Here is a 6,265-nt window from a genome sequence, read left to right as displayed (position 1 = left end):
GGGCTGGGCTGTGAGTACCAGGTAGGAGTTGGGAATGGGAGTTTCTACAACACAGAATCCCTTGGGAACAGACGGATTTGCCAATGCTTGTACTCTGGGCCAGGCAGTGATCCGAGTTGGGCGGGATTGTGAGTACTGTTCTGCTTGGGTGAGGCTACCGGGGTACTGGATCCCAATTTAATTTGGCCCAGATCTGCTAAAGGAGAAGGGAAGGGCTGTGTGTATTGAAATGGCAGTGGTAGCCAGACTGAATATTTAGCAAGGTGGGCAGGACCTCAAAGTACCAGCCAGTGAGCGGTGAGATAGGTTGACGGAGCTGAGCTTTGGATCCTGGCAAGTGAGATGGAGGGCTACAGGAGGGGAAGAGGAGGGAATGGCTGTGCTTGCTGAATTAGAAATGGTGGGTGAGGCTGTGTTTGCTGAGGTAGAGGTTGGAGGCGGTTTAGGGATTGGTGACACACGAAGCAGGAACAGGGTTTTGGACATTGACATAATAAAGGCCTAGAAACTCTGAAAGAGAAGGGGAGGCGTTTGTGGTGATATAGGAATGGCATGTGGGGTATGCATTCTGGGTTAGTAGTGGTGGGTGGTACTGCGTATGTTTAATGCCCGGGGGTGGGCGGGGCTCTGGATGCTGAGGTTGGAGCGGTGGGCAGTGCTGTGCATGCTGAGGTAGGAGTGCTGGGTGGTGTTGCAAGTGTTGCCCTAGGCATGTAGAGTCTACAGAGTACCAGGAAGAGGCTGTAGTTATTAATTTACGGAGGGGGAGGGAGACCTTTGACTACTAAGCGACTATGGCAGAGGGCCGCTAGATGGAGAAAAGCTAGATTGTATGCTGAAGTAGGAGTGGTGGGTACAGCTGTAAGTGCTGACCTAGGGTATGTCTCAACAGTAACAGGCTTGGTTCTCAGTGGTGCCTTACCCAATGGTGCTGGAGCTTTGGATATTGATACAGTATGATGCAGGGAGTGGAGGGCAGAGCAGTGCATGCAGAAGTGAGAGTAATTGGTAAGGTAGTGAGTGCTGGCCTAGGTGGGCAAGTCCTTGGGAGAACCAGGGCAGTGCTGCTAGTGGCGAAGTATGATGTGGAGCTTTGGCTGCTCTTTAGTGGAGTTCGGACGGCTGCTGAAGGCTGTGCTGTGACTGCTGACCTCTGCGGGTGAGTACCTGGGAGCAGTGATGTAGGAAGTAGGGAGAGAGCTTCGGCTTCTAACGTGATGTAGGCTGGTGCTAATGGAGAAACAGGGCAGAAGGGGTTGAGGATAGCCAGGGGCAGAGATGAAGGAGAAGCAGGGTGGGCCAGTGGGTGGTGTAGTACAGGTAGAGAGGCTTCTGAGAGAACAAGGTAAGGCTTTTAGTGGTTGAGTACTGTGGGACAGGAAGAAGTTCAGGGCAGACCTGTGGGTTACCAGGTAAGGCATTTGGAGTGCGGCTGCGGGAAGAGGAGCAGAGCAGGTTGTGAGAGCTGAGGTAGAAAGAGGAGCAGTGATATGTGTGTTGCTGGATAGATGCTGGTGAGGCTGTGGAGGAGCATGGTAGGTACAGTCAAAGAGGCTTGGGAGTGGCTAGGTGTAACTGGAAGGAGACACTCAGAGATTGTGAGGCAGATCCTTAAGTAAGGCAAAATGACAAGGAATGGGTAACTTAGGGACCTAACCATATCCTGAGGGTGCTTCCCAGGGGAGCACCATTGAAGGCATAGGTGCTGTAAAAAGGCCAGGAATTTTTGTCTGGGACTCCGGTGGCCTTAGGCTGAGTGTTACAGGGCATGGCTGAATTCCTGAAGTCAGCATTCTTTTCTCCAGGTACACTGTCCAAAACTGCCAATGGCCCTGATCTTAAGGCTTATTTCAAGTGTGGACTTGGCAGCCAAGCTCTAGGTTCTTACCTCTGAAGCACCTTAAGGAAACATGTCCTCTTCCAGGTTCTTAGGGCTCCTTCTTGAGGACAGTCTTTATCTGCTGCTTGACTCTCTCCTGAGCCTCTGGATGAGACTGTCCTGGAGAGCTCCTCTCCAACCATCCTCCACATACAACCTTCTACGCTACAACGCTACAATGCTAAAACGCTACAACTTCTCCTAACCCCATCACTCTTTGAGGTCTTCTTGTTTTGGGGTCCCAGCACAAGATCTCAATCCTAGCTCTCTTCATCCATATTCTCTAGTGTGGATCAGGGCCATGCTGTGCACTTCCTTGTTTCTGACCCAGTAGACTTCACTAGATCAACTTCTTAGGACTTCTCAGTGTTCATACTCTGCAATACTATCTCAATTCTGTCTTAGCTGCCCCAGTCTTTCAAGACCCAACTTTTCATCGAATGCCCCAGATTTAGGCACTTTTGTCTCTCAGCTCTGGTAGCATTTTGCAAGGATCCCTATGTTTCTTGTGTTAGACTCATGGAAGCCACCCAAGACTGTAGCTGTTATCTCAGAGAGAGAAAGAGTTCCTGCATTCTCCAAGGTAAAGGGGAGAGAATCTGCACAGCATGTCAGGGTATTAAAGATCGCTTGTCAAGATTCCCTTCTGGGTTGGCCTCTCCTGGTGGACTTCTTCCTCCTTGGATGGCAGCTGTCTTCCTTCTGACACCTGAGCACATGCTTGGAACAGTTTCTAATCATGAGCCAGGGCACCCCAAATGTGGACTGCCCCCTTCCCCCATACCTGCTGTGTCAAAGAGCTGGAATTTGTCTGAGGAGCCAAATTCTTAAAGTAGGTGTTTCCTAGTGAAGAACTGTAGAAGGGCTCCCTATCCTGACTCGTACAGCTCCCCCAGGAGTATGTTGTAGTGAGTATGTTGAGTGGGGTACACACTATAACACAGTTTCCTTGAGGGCCAGACTGAACAGCAGAAGCCTGACCTGTTCCCTGGAATGAAAGTACAAGGTTAGTTTTCTACTGCGGTATCCACAAGGCCTTGGAAGAATCGCCTTACCAGGTGCAGGGAGAGTCTAATGGCATTTCCCCTGGACACCAGAATGTCAGTCTGTCTTGACTTTCATTTGACTTAACAATTCATAACTGTGGTAGCTTGAATATAATTGGCCCCCACAAACTCATAGGGAATGGAGGTGTGGCTTTGTTGGAATTGGTATGGACTTGTTGGAGGATGCGTATCATTGTGGGGGATGAATTTTGAGGTCTCACACATGCCTCAAACTCAAATCCATGCCCAGTACTTTAGAACACATCCTGTTGCCTCTGAATCAAAATGCATGAACTCTCAGCTCCAGTACCATGTCTGCCAGCGTGCTGCTCTGTCTCATCATGATAATGGACTGAACCTTTGAGAATGTAAGCTACCACAATGAAATGTTTTTCACTTATGAGTTGCCATAGTCATGGTGTCTCTTCACCGCAATAGAAACCCTAAGACAGCTACCAGTCCTGGAATGAGCTGCTTTCCTACCACTCCTCTCAGACTACCTTGTCCTTAGAGCCTGCCTTCCTGACTACTGCTCTCATAGCGTCCTGGTAGGCACTCAGCCAGCACTCTGGGATCATCCTTGGAACATCAGCCTGAATTCCTCTACCCACCAACATTATATGGCCCTTGCCCAGTTGCTAGGGAGATGCTGCTCCATAACAACTCCCGTGCTCCTCGCTCGGTGCTTCTCAGCCTTTCTAATATTAGTGCAACCTTTTGATGGGCCTTCTTATGTTGGGGTGACCCCAACCATGACATTATTTTCATTGTTATTTCATAACTGTAATTTTGCTACTGCTATGAATCATAATGTAACCCACAGGTTGAGAACCACTGTCCTAGCCCATAACTCCTTTGTCTTAACCCTTTTGCAGCTCAAAAAACGCTGCCACCATACCTCCCTTACTTATTTGACTCAGAAATACAGGATGAAGGTGCCCTCCACCTGAGAGGGTTTGTTTTTGTTTTTGTTTTTGTCCCAAGTCCTAGGTTCCCTGAGTCTATCATCCCTTCAAATATTCCTTACTCAGTCCAGCTTCCTCATCTGGGGAACATCTTTGGCACATTTCCCCCCTGCAGTTACGTCTCTTGTTTGATTGGAATGATAGGGGGCCACTTTCTCTGTGTTATTCCTGTGAGTATCTATTTCAGTACCTTAACTCTTCCTCCCCAGGGATCCTTTGTCTCTGTTTAAGGGCTACTTTTGACTTAGAATTAACTAAGTGCTTGTAAAGATATTTGCATATCATTCCAGGTCCCTGGAGTCTGCAGCCTCCCAGGGCTGGTGAGATTTTCCCCTGAAGGAGCCTTCCAGGGCTGGTGAGTGTTTTCCCTGAAGGAGGTGCTCAGGCACTGACTCCTGGAGAAGGACTTGCCTTTCTTCTCTCACACACTTAGTGCTTAGACACCACATGTGCTGGAGAAGATCTGGCCTTCTGGGGGCCTATGTGGTGATTGGATTTTTTTTCTCTCTCTAGCCATTCCTGTTGTGTCCCCTCTCTTCCTGATCCTGTGCTGGCCTGTTCCCCAGATTCCCTTACACCACCTTCTTTCTTCCTCATCTAGGCAAATGAGATCATATGGTATTACCCTGAGTCCTACATTTACTGCTGGTTTTGACATTTCATATGGACAAGAAGAAGCCCTTCCCCAGTAAGCCCAGTAAGTAAGACATGGACAGGCTACTTCCACTCTCTTGGGTAGGCTTTGTTTTCTCACATACTACATGTGGATGGGAAGAAGTAGCACCCCAGTGACCCTGCAAGATGTGGCAGGCTGCTTTTGCTTCACTGGAGAGCTGTGGTGCCTGCAACAGGCTGGAGAAGCATACTTTGGATCTTCTGAGTTACTTTAAACTGGCTTGTTGAGTTTTGAATTACAAATGTCCTCCTTAGGTGATGTGGGAGTGATTTCTTTCTAATCTGTTGCTTTCATTGGTTAATTAATAAAGAAACTGACTAGGCCCATTTGATAGGCCAACCCTTAGGTGGGTGGAGTAAACAGAACAGAATGCTGGGAGAAAGAAGCTGAGTCAGGGAGTCGCCATGGTTCTCCCACTCGAGACAGACACAGGTTAAGATCTTTCCTCGTAAGCGCACCTCGTGGTGCTACATAGATTATTAGAAATGGGTTAAGAGGCTGAAACTAATGGGCCAGGCAGTATTTAAAAGAATACAGTTTCTGTGTAATTATTTCGGGGCATAAGCTAGCCATGTGGGCGGCCGGGTGCCGGGACACAGCCCCGCCGCTCCAATTACAACAGAACACAGCCCCGCTGCTCCCATCACAACAGAGTGGCGCCCGATGTTATGGACTAAATCCACTTAAAAACCTGAGAGAGCTTAACTTTAAACAGAGAAAAAACAGAGTTTAACGCAGAGTTTTGCTCTTTGTTGGTGGCGTGCTGCAGAGAGAATTTCCTGACTCAGCAGCCGCAACAGAAAAAAGCTGAAGTTTTAAACCACAGCTTTCTGGGCTGTGCCGCCATTGCGATCTCTGTCTAGCTCCTGCGGGAGACAGCTTTTGAATGGAGCATCTGGAGTAAAGTGCTACTGCTTGCTTGATGGCAATGTGGACTGCTGTGTGCCTGGAACTGTGTGTGGCTCAGGGGCACCAAGTGTCTCTGAGGCAGGAGCGGCTCAGCTCCACCATGCTGAACTCAGCTGGTCTCAAGCAGGAACTACTGTAATTACTGTGATAACAATGCAGTTAAAGTTTAGACTGGGCAGGATACAGGCGGTACCGTATTACCTGTGCATGGTGCAACTTAAGTTTTAAGAACTGCTTAACATTTAAAAAAATGCTCCTGGATAGTAAAAAAATTACAGATTCACAATAAAACAGATTCAGACACTGTTGGATGAATGTATGTAGGCTTGGGAGAGAGGAGAAAAAGAATATAAAAAATAAAATTAATGTCTTTAAAAAGGGTAAAGTCTTTAAAGAGACAGAGTACAGATAGTTAAGAGATTAAAAGAAATAAAGAAAAATTAGCCATGTAAAAATGGAAAATTCACAGAGAGTCTGGATTATGTACACTGTGTTTTCTTTAAAATTTTTGACTGCGAAGGAGCTAAGTACAGAGACACATTTCATTACATGGGCTGCCAAGCTAAACCAGAATGGATATAAGGGTATTATGATTTCAAAATTTGGGTCTAAGGATATGATGCTTTGGAGAGGGTCTTCTTTTGTTTTCACAGAGGACCAGACCCCGTGGATTTCTTCTATCCCAATATGGTATGATAGAACACGACCTCCCGAAAAGTTGCTGTGAACACCCTCAAAAAATTACTTCACTCAACTGGCAACTGAGATAAACCTGGCACACAGGTTACAC

The 6,265-nt window shown here is 47.5% G+C and overlaps 1 long non-coding RNA gene across 1 annotated transcript; it reads left to right on the top strand.

The window, feature by feature from the left end:
- The first annotated feature begins 18 nt into the window (after positions 1–18).
- Positions 19–6,162, top strand: LOC106144393. Its single transcript, XR_003376565.1, has 4 exons — positions 19–1,159; positions 4,181–4,245; positions 4,492–4,587; positions 6,129–6,162. It is a non-coding gene; the product is annotated as an uncharacterized LOC106144393 (long non-coding RNA).
- The last annotated feature ends 103 nt before the right edge of the window (positions 6,163–6,265 follow it).

The sequence above is a fragment of the Microtus ochrogaster genome, unplaced genomic scaffold, assembly GCF_000317375.1.
Source record: "Microtus ochrogaster isolate Prairie Vole_2 unplaced genomic scaffold, MicOch1.0 UNK45, whole genome shotgun sequence".
NCBI classification, from domain to species: domain Eukaryota; kingdom Metazoa; phylum Chordata; class Mammalia; order Rodentia; family Cricetidae; genus Microtus; species Microtus ochrogaster.
This window is presented reverse-complemented; position numbering and strand designations above follow the sequence as displayed.